Raw genomic sequence first — 20,803 nt, 5'->3', positions numbered from 1 at the left:
CATTGTGTAAAGGGTGTAGGGGGCAAGAGTGTAAATATGATTTGCGCTGTAATGAGTGTGAAAGCTTGGATGATTTACAATGGAAGACGTATGAATCCTACGTAAATAAGTTAGAACGTGATAGGATTAGGAGGTCTTCCTCCAGGAGTAAGTAGGGTAGCAGACAGGGTCTTAATGTATCCCCTTCTAACCCTCCTTTAGATTTTGTGTCTCCTAACCCCGTAGTGTTGCCTTCGGGCCCTCAAGTGGTGTCTGCGGAGGGTAATGCCCTTTCGCTTATCCTGGATTCATTGAAGACGCTTGAATCTAAAGTGCTTGCCCTTGAAAACAGGCAAAATAAGTGCAGTGATAGTGCCCCTAGTGAAGTGGAGGGGGCGTCAGATCGGCCCTATAGCGCCTCTAGGCTGGGACCTCTGCCGGACTCCCAGGACTCAGGGAGAGGGCATGTCGAAGGCCGAAGGAGGGTTACGGGGAACCCCACCGATCTGGCGTCCCTTCAGCAGTTCCTGTGGACGCTTCCCAGGCTGCTAAGGAGCTGCTCGAGCACGTATCCTGAAGGATTGTTTCTCGTCTTCCGACGCGTCCTCCCCGCGCAAGGGGTGGGAATCTCGTTCGGATTCGCGACCTTTGAAGAGGACTCTTCAAGAGCTTGACGCTTCACGTCATGCTTTGTCTGAGTGGCATTCTTCTCCGGAAAGCGTAGCTTTTCCGCCCCAGAAGAAGTCTAGGACGTCATCCGACGATGACGCCCGCGAGCGCCCCAGTCGCTCTAGAGCCAAGGCTGTTCCTGGGAGAAGGAAGAAGGCGTCCCCTCGCCCCTCTCCTTCTCACAAGCGCAGCTCGTCTCCGCGTAAGGAGACATCTCAGACGGAGATCATCATTGCGATGCAACGGCAACTGGACGCTTTACTAAAGCAGAAGGAGACGGTACCTCGTCGCAGGAAAGACGATAGACTTCCTATCAAGAGAACTAGGCAGTCTTCTCCAACGGCTCCTCTTTCGTCCCCGTCTTCTGATTTTTCGCCCTCTAGACTTCGTTTTGCTCCCCAGGGTTCGTCTAGAGGTGACGTTAGACGCCAGGTTAGAGAGAGTTCTCTGCATGCTCCTCTCTCTTCCCGTAGAGAGGACGCTCGGCGTTCCGACTTCGACGCTTCTGCTGACGACGATTTTGTAGCTGTCGGACGGACTTCTATGCGTTCGGCCCCTCTTCGACATGACAGTGTTGACGCTCAATGATTCGCTAGTCAGGCAGTTGATCAAGTTTCTTCGCGGGACGTTCGTAAGGACGCTTCGCGGGACGTTAGAAGAGTCTCTTTGATGGACGCTCCGTTGGACGCTTCGCTGGACGCTCGGTCGGACGCTGATTTGGACGCTCGAGAGAACGCTACGTTGGACGCTCAGATGGACGCTCGTAGACGTTCTAGTAAGAGCGCTGTGGACGCTAATGTGGAAGTTCGCTGTCACTCGGATGTTGTTCCCGAGGCTTTGGCACGTTCGCCTCTAAAGGTGATTCCTGATCCTGTGACTGTTAAGGATCCGTTACCCTCGTCTTCTCTTCATCGTTCGGATAGGAGACTTGGAGCTAAAGGACTTCTGCCTCTTCCTTCGGATGTGCACTCGGGTAGGGAAGAAGGAGAACTTAGCGGTTCTTTTGAGGATGTTGATGAACAACCTTCTACGTCTGCTTCGTCAGATTATCAAGTTTTGGCACGACTACTTCGGGATTCGTTTGGCGATACTTTCCAGCCGGCTGCTCCTCCTTCTCCTCCTTCTCAGTTTTCGTCGTCGAAGACAAGCAAGTCTCCAGGTTTCGTGTAGATGAAGACGTCGTTATCTACTAGAAGAGCTTTCCGGAAGGTTAACGCCTGGATGGAGTCTAGGAAAGCAAAGGGAAGGACTACTTTCGCCCTGCCTCCGTCTAGACTTAGCGGTAAGGCAGGGATGTGGTATGAGACAGGCGAGGAATTAGGATTGAAGGTTCCTACGTCTGCTCAAGGTGATTTCGCCACGGTGGTTGATGCCTCAAGGAGGGCCCTTTTAGCCTCAGCTAAAGTATCATGGACGACTTCCGAACTGGACCATCTTTTGAAGGGACTGTTTAGGTCCTTAGAGGTCTTCAACTTCTTAGACTGGTGTCTTGGAGCTTTAGACAACCAATCTCGTAAGCCAGACTCGATCAGCTTGGGGGAGCTGTCCAGTGTATTGTCATGCATGGACAGGCCGTCAGGGATGGCTCAGAGGATTTAGCCTCTCATTTTTCAGCAGGGGTTCTTAAGAAAAGGTCGCTTTATTGCAACTTTGCGGCTAAGTCTGTCTCTCCCGCACAGAGGACAGAACTTTTGTATGCTCCCTTCTCGAGTCATCTCTTCCCCCAAGCTATGGTGAAGGATCTGGCAGTTAGTCTGCAAGAGAAAAGCACACAGACCGTTGGCTCAGTCTTCGAGACGTCCGGCTGGCCCTTCAACGTCGTCAGGAGCCCAACCCGTTTAGAAAGCAGAATCCCTTTCGTGGAGGGACTTACGCTAGATCGTCTCCTCGAGGAAGAAGCCTTCCTAGAGGAAGAGCCCCTTCCAAGTCTAGGGGCAAGAAGTGAGAGATCGTGCCTTCAGTCACCGGTAGGAGCCAGGCTGCAGTTGTTTGCAGAAGCCTGGAGAGTAAGAGAGGCAGACACCTGGTCTCTCGACGTCATAGAGAAGGGTTACAAGATCCCTTTCATAAAGCCGCCCCCGTTGACTTCCACTCCCAGGGACTTGTCCCCATCGTATCCTCAAACAAAGCGAAAGATACTTTTCGACCTGCTTCGAGCAGATGCTCGAGAAACGAGCAGTGGAACAGGTTTTAGACCTGGCAACGCCAGGATTTTACAACAATTGATTTTCCGTTGTCACCGAAACAATCGGGAGGGTGGCGGCCCGTCTTGGATGTAAGTCGTCATAAACCTCTTTATAGAGAAGCAGAGGTTCAAGATGGAGACACCTCAGTCAGTTCTGGGGGCCTTAAGACCCGGAGATTTGATGGTATCACTCGACCTCCAGGACGCCTACTTTCACGTCCCGATACATCCCCAATCGATGAAGTACCTTCGGTTCGTACTGAAAGGGAAGGTCTTTCAATTCAGGGCTCTTTGTTTCGGACTGAGTACGGCCCCTTTTATCTTCACCATCTTAATGAAGAACGTGGCGAGGTGGCTCCATCTTTCCAACATCAGAATCTCGCTCTATCTGGACGACTGGCTCATACGAGCCTCCCTCCCGCAGACCCGGGTGCCGTGAAGGTACTTGCAAACGGACTCTGTCCTTTAGCTTGCGTCCCTGGGACTTCTGGTGAACTTCGAAAAGTCACATCTGACCCCCAAACACAGTCCATCGTGTATCTGGGGATTCAGATGGATTCAGTGGCTTTTCGGGCTTTTCCGTCCCACAGGAACGTCAGCAACAAGGCATAGAAAAAGTGTCGGCCTTTCTAGGGAAGGATTCATGCTCGGTGAGGGAATGGAGAGTCTGCTGGGGACCATTTCCTCGCTGGAGAAGTTTGTTTCCCTGGGGAGGCTACACCTCCGACCTCTTCAGTTCTTTCTGTCGGACAGCTGGACAGAAAAGGACAACTTCGACATGAAGTTAAGCATCTCGGAAGAGGTGAAGAACCATCTAAGATGGTGGCTCGATCCGTGGAAGCTGTCAGAGGGCATATCCCTCAAGCTTCAGAACCCCGACCTAGTGTTGTTCTCCGACGCGTCATCCACGGGGTGGGGAGGCAACTCTAGGGGGGGAGGATTGCCCTAAGGGGGGGACTCTCAAGTGGTCAGGTACCTGGGAGGAGGGGAGGGGAACCAGGTAACCTGGCATATCAACTTCAAAGAGCTGGCAGCGGTTCAATTAGCGCTCCAGTTCTTCCAGAACAAAGTCTCCCGTTGTGTAGTTCAAGTCAACTCGGACAACACCACAGCCCTGGCATACTTGAAGAAACAAGGAGGATCGCTCCCTGTTCACTCTAGCGAAAGAGATCCTACTTTGGGCAAAGGAGAGAGAAGTCACAATATTGACAAGATTCATTGCCGGAGTCGAGAACGTCCGGGCAGATCTCCTCAGTCGACAAGGACAGTTATTGCCGACAGAGTGGACTCTCAATCAAGAAGTATGCCAGGAACTGTGGGGTCTTTGGGGATGCCCCTTAGTGGACATCTTTGCAAACGTCAAGGGACGGCGAGGACTTCCTTCCCTGGTTATTGCTCCCCGGTTTCTCGATCCGGGAGCAGTAGCAGTAGACGCCCTTCTAGGGATTGGACGGGCCTGGATCTCTACCGCCCCATTTTCCCCCCACAAGATCCTGGGGGAGGTGATGAGGAAAATTCGCAGCATCGGAGGGGACGAGGTTGACTTTAATCGCCCCCTTTTGGCCCGCAGCGATCTGGTTCACAGAGGTGAGGTTCTACCTAGTGGATTATCCGAGATCTCTTCCGTTAAGGAGGGATCTACTCAAACAGCTCCACTTCGAGAGGTACCACAAAAACCTCTCCGCTCTGAGTCTGACTGCGTTCAGACTATCCAAAGTTGGCCAGAGCGAGAGGTTTTTCGAAATCAGTGGCTAAAGCTATCGCCACCGCGAGGAGACCATCATCAATCGCGGTTTACCAATCGAAGTGGGTAGCCTTTAGAAGTTGGTGTAAGAGAAAAGGAGTTTCCTCTACCACTACCTCTGTGAGCCAGATCGCCGACTTCTTGCTTTATCTTAAACAAGATCTGAAGTTGGCAGTGTCAACTATTAAAGGCTACAGAAGCGTCCTATCTGTAGTTTTTCGCCATAGAGGTCTTGACCTCGCTAATAACAAGGATCTCCATGATCTATTGAGATCTTTCGAGACGACCAAGGTACCGCTACCGAAGTTACCTTCGTGGAACCTGGATGTGGTCCTCAAATATTTGATGTCAAATCGCTTTGAACCTCTTTCCTCTTCGTCTCTACGAGATTTGACGAAGAAAAACTGTATTCCTAACTGCTCTGGCGACGGCGAAGAGAGTTAGCGAAATACAGGCTATCAGCAAACACGTCGGCTTCAAAGGGCATAATGCGGTCTGCTCTTTGGGTATGTTGTTTCTGGCCAAAAACGAAAACCCTTCCAATCCGTGGCCTAGAACATTCGAGATCAAGGGTATGGCAGAGATCATTGGTCAAGAGCCAGAAAGAGTCTGTCCTGTTAGGGCTCTTAGAGAGTATATTCGTAGAACGAAGGATTGCCGAGGTTCTGCGGAGAACTTATGGTGTTCGGTCAAGAGACCAAACATGCCCATGTCCAAGAATGCACTGGCATTCTTTTTAAGAAACACCATTAAAGAGGCGCACTCTTCTTGCAAAGACAGCGACTTTAAGATACTAAAAGTTAATGCGCACGAAGTAAGGGCTATTTCGACCTCAATAGCCTTTCAGAAAAAACATGGCTCTTAAAGACATTTTAAGTGCTACTTTTTGGAGGAGTAACTCAGTGTTTCGCCTCGCACTACCTACGGGAGGTGAGAACGACCTATGAAAACTGTTACTCTCTCGGACCATACGTCGCCGCAGACACTATTTTGGGGGCAGGAGGTAGCACTCATCCTTTCCCATAGAAAAGGGTAGGTGAGTTTTAATATTTGTATGTTTATGGTTGTAGGGTCGGCTGCCGAGTACAGTCGTCCCTTCCTTTAGCCTTTGGTATATGGGAGTTTGTTGTTAGGCTAACTTAGGTGGTGGTTTTTGCCTCGTTGCCCTCAGAAGTATGGTCATGGTCTAGTCACATTGTGCTCCCGTCCCCGTTGACAGATCATCTAGAGCGCACCAACTACACAGGTCACTACCTTGTTGGTAACTCTAGTGAAGCAGAAGCAGGCTTGGGTGACAGTAATCACGAAGTCAGCTATGCTAACAGGTAAGGAACCAAGATGTCAATCATATACATTTATATGTTTCCTAAATCCTTTTTCTTGTCTCTCCCCACCGCCAAAGGTGGATTCAGCTATATATATATCTGACAGGTAAGTTTCATGAACAAAATGATATTGTTAAGATACAATAAAGTTTGTTCATACTTACCTGGCAGATATATATATTTTTAGTACCCACCCACCTCCCCTCAGGAGACAGTGGAGATAGAAATCTGATAGAAAATGGGAATGGTTCCTGATACCCGCCTCCCAGCGGCAGGAATGGGTAACTAACCACCCTAACTCCCACTACGTGTGTCGTAAGTTTTAGAAATTCTGTCGGACTTCAGAGAATACAGCTATATATATCTGCCAGGTAAGTATGAACAAACTTTATTGTATCTTAACAATATCATTTTTCAACATAACACTTTGAAGGAACTTTAGGGACTTTTCTTTACATTTATTTGATGTAGTTACAGGGATTAATGAAAAAATGTGCAATAGCCATCAGTAATAAGCAACATACAGCTTTCTACTGATTCACTCACTACTTCATCATATCTTCACAATTGTCCATCAAGTAAAAAGGAAATAAAGTACATGACCAATCTCCTGTTTTGGTAAATTTAGTGAACCTGATTAAGTTATCTGAAATACTCTTTACATTCGCATTAGCGTTCACATTCCCAGATACTTCAGTGACACATTGGTATGAAGACCTGCATATCCTTTGTACATAAGATCATTCTAATTCCGATAGGAAAAGAAAAGAAGAGAAGGAAACTATGTTCTTGGCACTCTATTTCTAATGGAATAAGGATAACTACAGAATAAGAAGGTTAAAACGAGGTTAAAATGGAGCCCAGTTACTAGCACAGCGTTCTATGTGATGAGCTTTGTTATTTTAAATAAATCATCGTTTGAAAATATGATGTAACACAAAACAGATGCCAGTGAATCTTTTCTTTGCAGTTGTTTATTTTGCAAAGAATATTTCTTTTATTCAGGATAAGCGGTAAATATAATTTTCATGATATAAAAAGAGAAATATACTTTTACCTATTTTTCTCTTGCTGGCCACTTTCAAAATCAAACGGGCCACTTTTGGCCCACGGGCATGGGGTTGGACGGCCCTGGTCTATACGTATCTGGAAAATTGGAACCAATCTATTGGTAAACCAGTCATGTTGAATAACTTGAAAAATGGTATCTTAAATGTGTTCCCTTAAGGGGCTTGTGCTGTCAGTGTACTTCACATGCTACTCTGCAGACATTATACTGAAGGGTTTCTGCTGCGTCCCTTCAGCCTTTAGCTATGCGTACTTTCTAGGCATTTACTTTACCTCCATTTCTCTGTCCTTTCTGCAGTCTTGCTGTCCAAATTTACTCCTACTCCCCCTTTGTTCATACGCGAACAAACGCTCGGTCTTAACAATAGGATAATTTCTAGCGCCTAGCTAGATAGGTTAAAAAGCAGATGAAAGCAAGGAATCTTGTGGTATCTGGCAACGCATGCGTAGATCGGGCGAAGAGTGGTCAAACACTGATCATCTACTCCAGTCTTTTCTTAACCGCCTGGACGAGAGTTTTTTTTTTTTTTTTTTTTTTTTTTTTTTTTTTTTTCCCTCTCTTGGCCTTTTCCCCGGTTCTTGCCCATTTCATTTCCTTCAGTGTGTTTGTGATGGTTTTTACCTGGTATTATGGCTTCTGCTCCTTCTCAACATCAGCGTTTGTGCCCCGGAGTTCCTGGGTTCGCGTGTTCTTGTTTTTTGGCTTCGTCGGCGACAGACCCTCACATCACATGCAGTAGGTGTCGTTCAAATTTTTTTACGATTACGAATCCTTGTACGGAATGCTGGGCATGGCCTGTGGAGCAGTGGAGGAAGTTTTATGGTAAGAGGGAACATCGGAGAGTCTCCACTCCAAGTATGAGTCTATGCTATTGTTAAGACCGAGGGTTTGTTCGCGTATGAACAAATGACAAATTTTCTAAGACAATTTGTATTTTTCATGGCTACAAACCTGAGGTCTTAACGTTATACTGCCCGCCTCTAGCCGCCCCTCTTTTTGTTAAGAGTAGATGATTGATCCTATTGTTAAGACCTCAGGTTTGTAGCTATGAAAAATACAAATTGTCTTAGAAAATTTGTCATTTTGCAGTCTTAAGCACTGAATGGCTAAAAGAACTCCAGTGCTTGGCTTGATTACCTAAATTTCATAAATCTTAAATTCATACATTCATTTTTATAGCAGTAAATTTAGAACCATAACATGAAAAGTGATGTCCTGTAAGGGTGTAATACCAAATGTTTTTTGTAGGAGTAAATATGATATATCCGTTAGATGGTAATTTATTAGACTACTATAATTTATTTTTCCAGTAGATACTGTTTTATTGAAACCACTTATGGAGTGGTGCTGTCAGTGCACCTCTTGTGGTGCACTGTAGGCATTACTTAAGTATGTTTGTAGCATCCCTTTTAACCCTAGCTGCACTTTTTTTTTTTTCATCATGCTGTCCAGACATTCCAACTCCCTCTTTTGACTCTCTTAAACATAAAATTAAATATTAATTATAAGGCCAAATTTACAACCATATGTAGTAATGATCAGCCTGTATTCGCTGGGGATGGGCACCAGACCCCCTGCGAATAGCTAGACCCACAAATAGTTGAAACCCTTATGTAAATGCTTAAGACTGCCTATTTTGTTAGTTAAAATTCAAGAAAAACCACTAAAAATGTTATACCTGGTTTTTTAAAGTTTTATTACAAAAAGTGCATTTTATAATGAAATTGGAAAAAAAAAACAAAACAGGAATTTGTGGATATTTTCATAGAAAAATACTGCGAATAGGTGAATTTTCTGCAAATAAGGGGTTATATGTTCCAGAGAAAAATTTGTGAATATATTGGGTCAGCGAATACGGGGTTCTCGTATAGTATAACAATATATCGTATATGGTTTTAATAAAAATTTAAAATTTTTAGAAAGCACATTTCATTGCCCTCATGAATTACTTTTTACTCATTGCTGTTAATTACTAAAGTTTTTTTGATGTTAGTCTTTTCTTTTTTGCAGATTATGTATATTTTGAAACATCCTCAACCTCACCATATCAAATTAGGAGAATAGAAGAACTTAATAAGGTAAGGCTCCTTTACTGAATGTTGGTTGAATATTATCATTCACCTGTTGTGTTGCCTTATGATTTATATTTTGCAGATCTAGTATGAATTCAGTTTGGTAACAGGAATTTGAGTGTTTCCAGTAGGGTGTTGAAGTGGGCCATAAAGGAAAAGGACATTCTGATAAAATAGCTAATTCTGCAACCATTATGACGACATCTTTTAAAGCCATTCTTTTTAGTTCGTATGTACAAAGTGTCCCAAATCCCATCATTTCTTGGGGCAGTTTTATCTTTCCTTCATGTTGATCACACTTTTCACCAAATGAGGTTTGATGAATAGCTCGTGACCTAATGGAGGACTCCCGCATGAGGTGCACCTCACATGTTGCACTGGGGCCACTACTCGCGTTCTTTGCAGCGACTCTTTGGCCCCTAGCTCCAACCCCTTTCATTCCTTTTAATGTACCTCCATTCATACTATTCTCTTTCCTCTTCCACCTTCTAATCTCTTCTAACAATGGTTTTGTCATGGAATTACAAATTTTTCTTTCTTTTACACCTTAACCCTTAAACGCCGACTGGACGTATTTTACGTCGACATTTTTTGTGTCTCGGGTGCCGACTGGACGTATTTTACGTCGACATACAAGTTTTTTTAAAAATTCGCGGAAAAATACTTTTAGGCCTACCAGCCAAAAACTCTTGAATCACGCTCCTTGGGGGATGCTGGGAGTTCACGGATCAAGGTGTTGTTTTGTTTACAATCGTTACCCAGGCGCGCAAGCGCGAATTTCTTTCTTGCCGCACTAAAAAGTATCTGTGATACATCTCTGAAATTATTTCGTCACTTTGACATAATTTTTGTACCATTTTAAATTAGCCATTACATGGAGTATTATATATGAAAATGTGCGCATTTTTATGAAGAATACAACAAAAAAATACTCATGATTGTAGCTTTTATCAGTTTTGAGATATTTTCATATAAATAACGATAAGTGCCAAAATTTCAACCTTCGTTCAACTTTGACTCTATCGAAATGGTCGAAAAACGCAATTGTAAGCTAAAACTCTAATATTTTAGTAATATTCAATCATTTAACTTAATTTTGCAACTAATTGGAAGTCTCTAGCACAATATTTCGATTTATGGTGAATTTATGAAAAAACTTTTTCCTTACGTCCGCGCGGTAACTCTTCCGAAAAAAATCATACATGCGATTGTGGTAAAAATTTGTTTTCACCATTTTAAATTAGCCGTTACATAAACATTTTTATATATGAAAATGTGCGCCAATTTCATGCACAATACAACTAAAAACAACCCATGGTTGTAGCTTTTATCAATTTTGAAATATTTTCATATTAAAAATGATAAGTGACAAGTTTTCAACCTTCGGTCAACTTTGACTCTACCGAAATGGTCGAAAAACGCAATTGTAAGCTAAACCGCTTATATTCTAGTAATATTCAAGCATTTACCTTCAGTTTACAACAGATTGGAAGTCTCTAGCACAATATTTCGATTTATGGTGAATTTATGAAAAAAATAAAATTTTCTTTACGTCCGCGTGGTAACTCTTCCGAAAAAATCATACGTGCGATTGTGGTAATGTTTGCACCATTTTAAATTAGCCGTTACATAAAGTTTTATATATGAAAATGTGCGCAATTTCATGTAGAATACAACAAAAAATAATTGAAGGTTGTAGCTTTTCTCATTTTTAAAATATTTGCATATAAATCATGATAAATAGAAAAAAAACCACGTTCGGTCAACTTTGACTCTACCGAAATAAATGGTCGAAAAACGCAATTGTAAGCTTAAACTCTTACAGTCTAGTAATATTCAGTCATTTATCTTCATCTTGAAACAAATTCGAAGTCTCTAGCACAATATTTAGATTTATGGTGAATTTTAAAAAAAATCTTTCCTTCCCTCCGCGTGCGGATTCTCCGCCACAAATCTCTGAAATGCGTACATTCCATTCTCGGAATATTTGCTCCGTTTCATATTAGGCATTTCATAGAGTTTTATATATGAAAATGTGCGCAATTTCATGTAAAATAAAACGAAAAATATTTGAAGGTTGTAGCTTTTCTTATTTCCGAAATAATTGCATATAAAAAATATATATATAAAAAATTCGACATTCGGTCAACTTTACCTAGTCAGATATGGTCGAAAACTGCATTTGTAAGCTAATATTCTTACAGTATAGTAATATTCAATCATTTGTCTTCATTTTGAAAGAAATTGGAAGTCTCTAGGACAATATTTAGATTTATGGTGAATTTTTGAAAAAATATTTGTTTACGTCCGTGCGTTACGAATTCATGCATTATTTTGTGATAATATTTTCTCTGTGTTGCTTTTATCGTTTTACAATGTGTTATATACCAAAATGATCGCAATTTAGTGTACATTACAACGAAAAAAAGAAGTAACTCGTTACCTTTAACCGTTTTGCGCACAGCGCGATTTGAATACAATTATATATGAAATTTCGTTTTTGCGCTATCATATATCGCATTATTTATATATGATAATGATAATTTCTTTCATTTCTGATGGTTGCATACAAAACTTCAGCCAATGACAAAAAAAGGAGCCAAAAATGAAACTCTTAATCTTGAAAACTAAGCGCGCTGTGATTTTTTGAAAAAAATATTTTTTCCGCTTCCGCGCTCACTCTGAAACACTTCCGGCACACGGGAGACATTTTTTTTTTTAACGCTTCGGCGTTTAAGGGTTAAAACCTTCTTTTCACTCAATTCCCTTTTCAGTGCTGAATAACCTCAAAAGGTCAGAATTAACTGTTATAACATCTATGAATATCCAAATTTCAGCTGCAGCTCTGCTAAGCTTGGAAACAAATAATTTTTATTGAATGGAAGGTAAATGTTATGGAAAACAAATTCTTTCAGTCAGTCCTCTAAAGTGTTCGTTATTTCAGCTGTGCTCTGTTTAAGTTACCTAATAATTATGGTTGAAATATAATGTTAACAGTTATTACTTAATAATAGTGTAAAACAGTAATACATTGTGCAGCATAACCTGCAAACCTTTGATCATTGAGTTTTTTTTATGTAAAAAATTTGAATTTGAGAGGGAGATATTTCTTGTCCAAGATTTATACTGGTTCAATTTTTTAGTCTTGTGTAATATCAGGTGCTCTTAATGTATCTCAAATCGATGTTTCTTCACATCTTTTTGGATTTGCATTCAGTAGGGTATAGTAGAACAAGTGGGGCTGAGATGGATTTGTAGATAGTTAAGTGAGTTTCAGAGTTTCATATTTGCATCGACAACCCTGTATTTACCCAAACTTAAGCATTATTATTAAAATTAAACAGTGCCACTGCTGTCATAAACTCATGGAAATGTAACCAATTATACTCATAATTCATAACAGCAAAACTGTTCCTTTTGCACCTCTTCCAAATTTAGGGTCGATATCATGATACATGAAAAAGTGTAGTAATTTGTTTTCATTGACACTGGTTTTTGTAAGATATATTCAGGATGTGCATTTGCCTGCATTTGATGTCTGGTATGTCTGGTTATACAGTGGTGGATTTTGCTGATTGAGACAGTCATGAAAAGGTTGAACCATGATCTGATAAGAAACCTAATAGACTACATAGATTTGAGGACTCAAAGCTCAGGTTACAAGTGCTTTTATTTATTTATTTATTTTTTGTATTTTTAATAAGCAGTTTCATATAAAAGGATTGTCGAAATGGCCAAAACATAAGATAAACTCGGAGTTATTTTCATGATGCTGGGAGGACAGGACATATCTCTTTATGGACTTCCTCAGTGACCTGTCTATTTTAATTATGTTTTGCAAACAAACTTGCTGAGTTGGCGGAAATTTATGACTGGCCTCCAACCTTAGTCACCTATTGGATGAGGAGGAGGTGACTAGTGGCAAGATGAACCTTGGAGAAGCTTTTTGATTGCTTACATTTCATCTTGGACCTCACTTGTTCAGTAAGGACTGAAACCTTTTGGAGTTTTAGGTTGCAGTGCAAAGTCATAGGAACATAGAAAGAGGGGACCTGTCTACAGATAGGAGAGGTGGTACCCCTGAGAAAGTATGTCAACCACCCAAGACTTTCCAATTTGCTCAAGGTCTCTGAAGACAGGCCTTTACCGGAGAGTGCTTAGTCCAGGGAAGAAGCCAAAACCTATACCTATCTTTGCTAGATCTTGGAATGTGAAACTTGAAACAAAGCCAGATTTTTTTTATATTGAAGATTGTTGTCTTTGTAGCCATGGAAGTTGGTTTGTCCTAAACTCCTTGACCAGCAATTCGAGAAAGCATAATTTTATAATGAAGGTAGTGCTGTGGAAGAAGACAAACGACCACTTGGTAAAGGATAGAAATGTACAACCCTAGTAAATGCTAGGAGGTTTAGAGGGCACCATAGGTGGCTCTCCTAACTGAATGCATACTTCCTCATCAAAAGGCCTCATAGGAGGAGGGGGTGGGTGGTTTGTGGGAGCAATGTGGTGTAAGCCAAAAAGAGAGAGGGCGCAGGTTGAAGCAGTGGCCATGGAAGTAGGAGAAGGAAAGTTGCAGCAGTTTGGTCACAGGAAGAAAGCTTTCCCTTTCTGCACCTAGCTGTCGGCAAATCCTTATCAACCTTCAGTTGTGTAGAAGGCTTCTTCAGGAATGATGAATTACTGGATGATGTTTTGCTTCACAGAAGTGGCCAGAGAAGGCTGTTGTTTTGGAGAATTTGAAGACATCAGCCCTCTACAATTGCTGCTTATTTGTCTGCTTCTGTGCAAAGGCGATACCACTGGGTATGAGGCCACTCCTGGGATGTCTTGTGCTTCAGCTTCTGGGAACAAATTTGACATGACAAAAATTGCAGATTACTTTTGGAAGATGACATGAAGTTGCAAGCATTGCCAAATATTTCGACATGCTAAGGGTGAACAGTTTTGCAGTAGGCACTAATGCAGGGCCAGCATATTACACTTTCTAAAGCACTACCCCTAAGGAAAGCATTGGATTAGGAACACAGGTTTCACCAAATTTAGAACCTGCTATATCAATTGATGATGAATAGCTAGTGGAATTGAACAAGAGGTACCAAAAATATGTGAATACCATTCATGGGAAGTGACAGGAATAAACAAGTATTGGGAGGCAGGATACATTACAGCACTGAAATTAATGGTAAAAATATGAATCCACAAAAAATTTGTTAAACTGATTAACTGGTAACTTATAGGATAATTCTTGCAAAAGATATAACCCATAAGGAGAATCTGTTGAAGATAACAACCCAGTGCTAACACAATTTAGACAAAGCAAGAAGAAACATGAATATCAATTTAGATAGGGGAGAAGTACTACTGGTAGAGAGGCTGTCTGGAGAACTGACAATGGTGACTGTAGTTTCACAGAAAACTGAGGAAAAAGAGAAGGTCAGTTTCAGTAGACAGGATGGAGAACACTGCCAGATACTAACAAGGTGCAGGTTCATTGGGTGCTGTGGTCACAAAATGTATGCAATTCCACAGTAAGAAGAATAATGAATGGTGGAAACGGAAATAGGAAGTTACAAGTTATCGATGAAGAAATAATATAGTGTGAAAAACTTAGTACATCCTTTGTAATAGAAGAGTTACATCCATGATATTCCCTGTGCCTTTTATGTATAATTTGAATATGAAAACAATGGCCCATATAGTTATTGTTTGGTAGACATGCTTCCTCTTAGGCTGAGGCACTTGGTATCCTGTTCATTTTTGTTTTATGAAAAAGTATGAATCTTTAGAGGCTTCACCAGTAATGAATTTTTTTTTTTTTTTTTTTTTTTTGTAGGATTCTAAAATTTTGACAAGGCCAAAGTTTCCCCATGGAAATTGTAGTGCTAAAGATCATTTATATATTAAGCATTTGTTTTTTATGGCCAGATCTACATTGTTAGATATGCTATAATTGTCTTTTGAGACATCCTTTAACAGCATTTCCTTTGAAATCCTTAGATTGTCATTGGTATAAATTGTTGTAATCAATGATTGCATTGTATTTCTTGTGTTTTAGAATGGATGATTACAGAGCACAGTACTAGGCTAGTGTTTTAGAATGGATGATTACCGAGCACAGTACTAGGCTAGTTTTACAAGTATTTTATGCTGCAAATTTTTATTTTAGATCCTGCATTTGTAGGTGTTATCAGTCTTTTGTATTGTTTTGTCAAAAAATTTTGTTGGATACAGATAGATATTTCATGTTATTCTATTATTATGAAACTGGAACTGGATGAGATGTTGAAATGTGGTTTGGTCAGTGCTTTTTAGTCAGGTGAAGTATTGTCGTCTTCTATTTGTTATTTAGGGTGCATCTTTGTGACCAAGTTTTGGAGGAGTAAGCAATAGTTCCCTTAATAGAATCCTGCATTTGGAAAAAAGGAAAGCCACATCGACTCATAGGTAAATAATAAAAAGCCGGGGAAGTAATTTTAGTTCATTAATGCAAGTTTCTGACTGATAGCTATAGAGATATTGATTTTTTTTAATACACTACTATCAGTATAAGGAAGATACTGAATTGCGTTAATAGGAATTACCTTTAATTTCACAAAATATTGTTGGCAAGTGTTGGGTGAAATTGTTTTAATTTTATTGATGTACCTATTCGGCCAGCTTTAGTAGGCCAGCATAGGTTGTAGCTCCCAGTAGTGACCTGTAAGTATATTATATAATAAATAATAATGTGCAGGTGAAAATAAGGCCTGGTGTGAACCGCAGGGTGTGGACCATGATATTTTTTTTTTCAGAATTGCTGTTGGCCAAAAGGCCAGTGTAAGAAGAGAATAACTTATAATTTTTTAGAGTTTTTTTGTTGTTGTTGAGCACAGGACATCATGGAGCTTTCAGTGGTGTTTGTACCAAATACTTTCAAAGTGTTGTTAATGGAACACTTGTGGTACGAACATTTGTGTGTGTTGTAAGGCATGAAATCAGTAATATTAGTGGTCACATGTGTTCTTGATTTTGATGGTGCCTAGGCAGGTGTGCAGTATGGCTTGTTGCTAAATATGACTTGAATATTCTTAGATCAAGGCAAATGGAAGTTTAATAAAAATGAAAATAATAATAAATTTTATTTTCAGCTCAAGGCCATGTAAATGGAATTACAAAGAATAGACAATAACATACACAATCTAGATATGTAAGATGACATAAAAAAATTTATCAATTGGCAATATCCACACTTGAAGTAATATAAAAGATAGTAATAAAATAATGGTAATAACAGTAATAATGAGAATAATTAAAAAAATAGAATAAAAAAACAGATTATAACAGCGAGTAGATTGTATATATGTACTAATTAAATTCCAGCTAGGGACCTTAGGTGGTTACAGTAGTCAGGCCCAGAAGGCTAAGTATGAAAATTGAATGTAGCAAAACTATAATACTGATAATAATCACAGTAATGATGAAAATAGGAAAATACAAGTACAGTGGTGCCTTGACCTACGAGTTTAATTCGGTCCTTGGTCGAGCTCATAGCTCAATTTCCTCGCACATCAAATCAATTTTCCCCATTGAAAATACTTGAAAATGCCCTTAATCTGTTCCAACCCTCAAAATGCCACCCCATATTTTTGTTTTATGTTACTGAATAAGGAAAATACATTTCTAAATAAATTTTGTATGTAAAAACATAATAGAAAGAATATGTAAAGATATAATAAGGTTTTATACAGAGTACAGGTAGTGTTCAAGTTGTGATAACTCGTCTTACGATAATCCAATTTTACAATGAGGTTAGCATTTAATACTGATATGATGATATCTTGAAAATAGTATTTTAAAATTTTGCTTGCAGTGGGTGCAGGCAGCAACATACAATCAGGGGGAGAGAGAGACCAAATTACAATAACCTAATTTTTTCCCATCTAGTTAAATAAGTTCAAAAGCAGCAAAAGCGAATGATGAAACATTGTTTTAACGTTACACTCGTTGCGTAAATGTGTACAGCCATGAACTACCAAACAAGAAACAACTTTTTTTGCAAAGTACCACTGAATTGGATAACAACAACATCCGTTTGGCTTGTTTCAACCATTATACGATAGTAAACAATTACTGTACTTATGTTATTAATGACGTTATGTAGAATAGGACTGAGATATTTTTATGTAACAACTTTATTTGCTATAGATCATATGTCAACAAGCAAATATACTGTTAAATTTAAACAAAGTTGTAGCTTAAGCTGAGAAAACTGTTCAAGCTGCTAATGACTATTATCTTGCGTTGGTAAGAAGGATGAAACTCCTGTAGACTTATACCATCAGACACAACCATAGATAAAATTGAGAGAAAATGATGTTAATCAAAACTACACATTGGGCTTGAAGGAACGCATTTTACTGTTATTTTCACGCTTATAAAAGATGAATAACGTAAAGCTCATATTAAGATGAAATAAAGTGAAAATAATGAAGGGAGTCGTGTAATTTTTTACTTGATAAACATGCCACCACACAATGTAAAAAAAAATAATGTGGTTCCCAATCACAACGAGATGTATGTGACATATTTTTACTCGAGAATACATCGTATAACAAAAAATGACCTAGTCTTACAAAAGTCAAGTATCACGATATTTGTTCATTCTAACTAGAAACAAGAAAATTCACTCGGAATTTAGTTAAGTACGTAATGCGAAATAAACTTGTATTCACCATCAGCTGATTTCCAGACTAAAACATTGACCGCTATGTTAGTATTTTATATAATACAATAATATGAGAATACATTCTATATTATTGGATACAGCGAAGTACGTAATGTATAACTTTTTAAAAGATTCTTGAAAAATATGCACATTTACTTATTTTTCTTTGCTTATCTAAATTTTTGTCACTACGCAATCTATGTAGCAGCTTCATCTCGAGCTCATACATCAATTTTTTGCATGAGTAACAAAGCAAAAAATCGACAGTTACGACTCGTACCTCGGAAAATTCGTACATTAATTCACTCGTAGGTACCACTGTAGTAACAATAATCATAGCAGTATGATAATTATGGTAGATTCTGCAGGTGACAATTTGCAGAAACAGATTAAGTCATTTAAGGAACAAATGCCTCATTATTTGAGATGAATCTTGCCTACTGTTAAAGTTAGCTCATATCTCCACGCCGATAGGCGAGTCGGCATTTAAAACAAAAGAAAAAAAAAAAAAAAAAAAAAAAAAAAAAAAACGATCGCTTGGCTGACCCGGAAGACTGTCTAGTTTCACCTGTTCTCCACCAGGTGTGTTCGAATGTTTTAGCTCTAGTCAGAATTCTCCTTGCCGCCATTAGGTATAGGCGTATGTTGGTATTTGGTGAATCTTGGCTGTTTTTCTTCAATCATGGTACTGTAAATTTAATCATCCTAGGATGTCTTCCACCAGAAGCAAGTCAACCAATATTAGGTTATGTAGGAATGATTATTGTGTAACAAGAATGCCTAAATTTGAGATAGTTCAACATAATGTTTGTACCAGCTGCAGGGGTACAGAGTGTGATCTAGAGATTAGGTGTTAGGAATGCAAGGATTGGCCTAAGGATATTATGCTCAAAAGTATTAGAAATAGGAAAAGAAGGGAAGCAGATAGGCTGCGGAAGCAGTTAATTAGGTCAGGGCATAAAACTACCTTTTCTCCCATTTCTGTTGAGCCTTCGTCTGCTATTACCCCTTTTCCTCTCAAACTACGGTTTTTTCTTATACTAGGCCTAATTCTGATAATGATAGTTTTAGCGTTTCCTCTGTAGCTCCGACTTCTGCTCCCCTTTCGGTTCAGGAAAAGCGTATCGAGAAACTTGAAGAGGATGTAAGTCTTATTTTAGATTCTGTTAAAAGTTTAACTGAATTTATGATAACAAACTGTTCCGAGTCCCTCCATAGTGAACATTCTTTTTCGCGTTCCTCTTGTACAGGTAAGGTGTCAGTGCCCTCGCCCGTATGTAGCCCGAGCCTAGGACTGCCCTGCGACAGTTGGAAAAGTCCGCTGCCAGGGAACCCGGTCCGTTCTTGGGGCGATGGGGTTCTGTGCCCTCCGACTCCTACCTCTCCCTTTTCACGCTCTCACGCGCAGTCACGCTTAAAGCGTTCGCCGAAAGATCGTTTCGGTAGGCGTAAGTCTTTGCACAATATTTCGACATCGCCTTCATCTAGAGCTAGCAATGAGGTTTCTAGAACCTACAAGAGTAAGAATTTAGATTTAGAGTTTATTAATAATGATATCCCCGTAGCGGGTTGTTCTGAATATTTTACATTGACTCAATCAATTGTTTGACTCAATCAATTGTTGAACCTATTTCATCTGCTTCTACGTCTCATTCTAAATCTTTCTCTGCTATGCCTAGGTCTTCTACTGTTGGAGAGTCTCAGGTGGACTCTGCTGTCTCTATTTCTCTTCCTATGGGTACAGATTCTGCTGTTGTTTCCAAACTAGATGCTATTCTAAATGCTTTACTCTCTAAAGATGTGTCGTCTGGGATCGTTCCCAAGCCGCTTGAGACGCATTCGGACGAAGTGGTACAGTTCAGTGTCGACAAATCTTCTCCGACTCTCTTACAATTTCCATTTTCTTTGCCGACGAGTATCCCCTCTGCTTCGATTTGGCCTACTGGTGTCGACGCTAGTAGACAACTGCAGACTACTTCTCCCGGAGGCTCTTCGCCTATCGAACCAAATTTTTGTCGCGAGGAGTCGGGTGCTGTCGTCTCGAATCCGCAACTGGCAGAAGAAGATCTTGAGTCGGAAGAGTCTCCTTCGGTCTTTCAGCGCTTACTGGAGCGTTGCGCTTCTCTTTATCCTCATTTGATGGAGGAAAGAGATTCTGTAGAGACCAGGTCGTTATTGTCTTCCAGCATTTCAACTCCCATTAAGTCTTTGAAGAAACCTAAGCTTCCGCCTTCAATTAGAGGATGTTTAGACGAAATATCTCGTCTGCTGGCGCACAAAGCTTCTTCTGGTAAGTCTGCCAGTTCTAGTATTCCGGGGTTTTTGAAATTGCGCACGATCGGTTATTACGACACAGGCTCGTTGCCGGTGCTGAAACCGTCCTAGGTCGACGATACTGATTTCCTTGCGTGTCTCGATCCTATGAAAAGACGCGCTCTTGAGACGGGCAAGGTGCTTTGGTCTAATACAGAGGCAGAGGCTTTGTCCAAGTCTTTGTTTAGAAGTATTGAAGTTTTGTCTTTTGCGGAACTTTCGCTAAGTACTATTGCAGCTTCTCTGCGTCAGCTTAAAGACTTTCTGACGCCAGTGGGTATCAAATCTTGGGAAGAGTCTTTAGAATTTTTGTCTTGTCTGGATAAGGCTATTTCAGACGCGGCAGGCGAATGTTCTCATACTTTCACTAATTTGATCTTGAAGAGAAGAGAACAATTGTGCTCTTATCTTTCGACCAAGGTCTCTCCTTCTCAGAAGATGGCTGCAATTTTGGGTTCCCCTGTGGACCGCCTTCTGAGTCCATCTCTATTTAAGGCAATAAGGAAGGATATTTCCGTACAGGAAAATAGGGAATTTATCAGACAATCTTTAAAGTGGGGAACAAAAGACCTGCTCCTTCTTTGCTGTCTGGTCCTCCAGCAAAAATTTGTCCTTCCTCATCTCAACAGTCTTCAGCTACTAAGCCCTTTCGTAGGTCCTTACCAGGCTCCAATAAAAACAAAACTGCTAAGTTTCTTAGAAAGAAATGAATCTTTATGCCCTCAGGTTCCAGTAGGAGGTCG

General features: G+C 40.4%; 1 protein-coding gene across 5 annotated transcripts in view; it reads left to right on the top strand.

Moving 5' to 3' along the window:
* The first annotated feature begins 8,938 nt into the window (after positions 1–8,938).
* The window catches only part of LOC135215449 (metastasis-associated protein MTA1-like), a 234,983-nt gene continuing 223,118 nt past the window's right edge, over positions 8,939–20,803 (top strand). For all 5 annotated transcript variants that reach the window (XM_064250125.1, XM_064250124.1, XM_064250123.1 and 2 more), the window contains exon 1: positions 8,939–9,049. The gene's annotated coding sequence lies outside the window, so the exon portion shown is untranslated. The remainder of the gene's footprint in view (positions 9,050–20,803) is intronic.

This window comes from Macrobrachium nipponense, chromosome 5 (assembly GCF_015104395.2).
Source record: "Macrobrachium nipponense isolate FS-2020 chromosome 5, ASM1510439v2, whole genome shotgun sequence".
In the NCBI taxonomy this organism is placed as follows: Eukaryota; Metazoa; Arthropoda; class Malacostraca; order Decapoda; family Palaemonidae; genus Macrobrachium; species Macrobrachium nipponense.
Note: the sequence above shows the minus strand (reverse complement) of the source record. Positions and strands in the feature narration are given on the sequence as shown.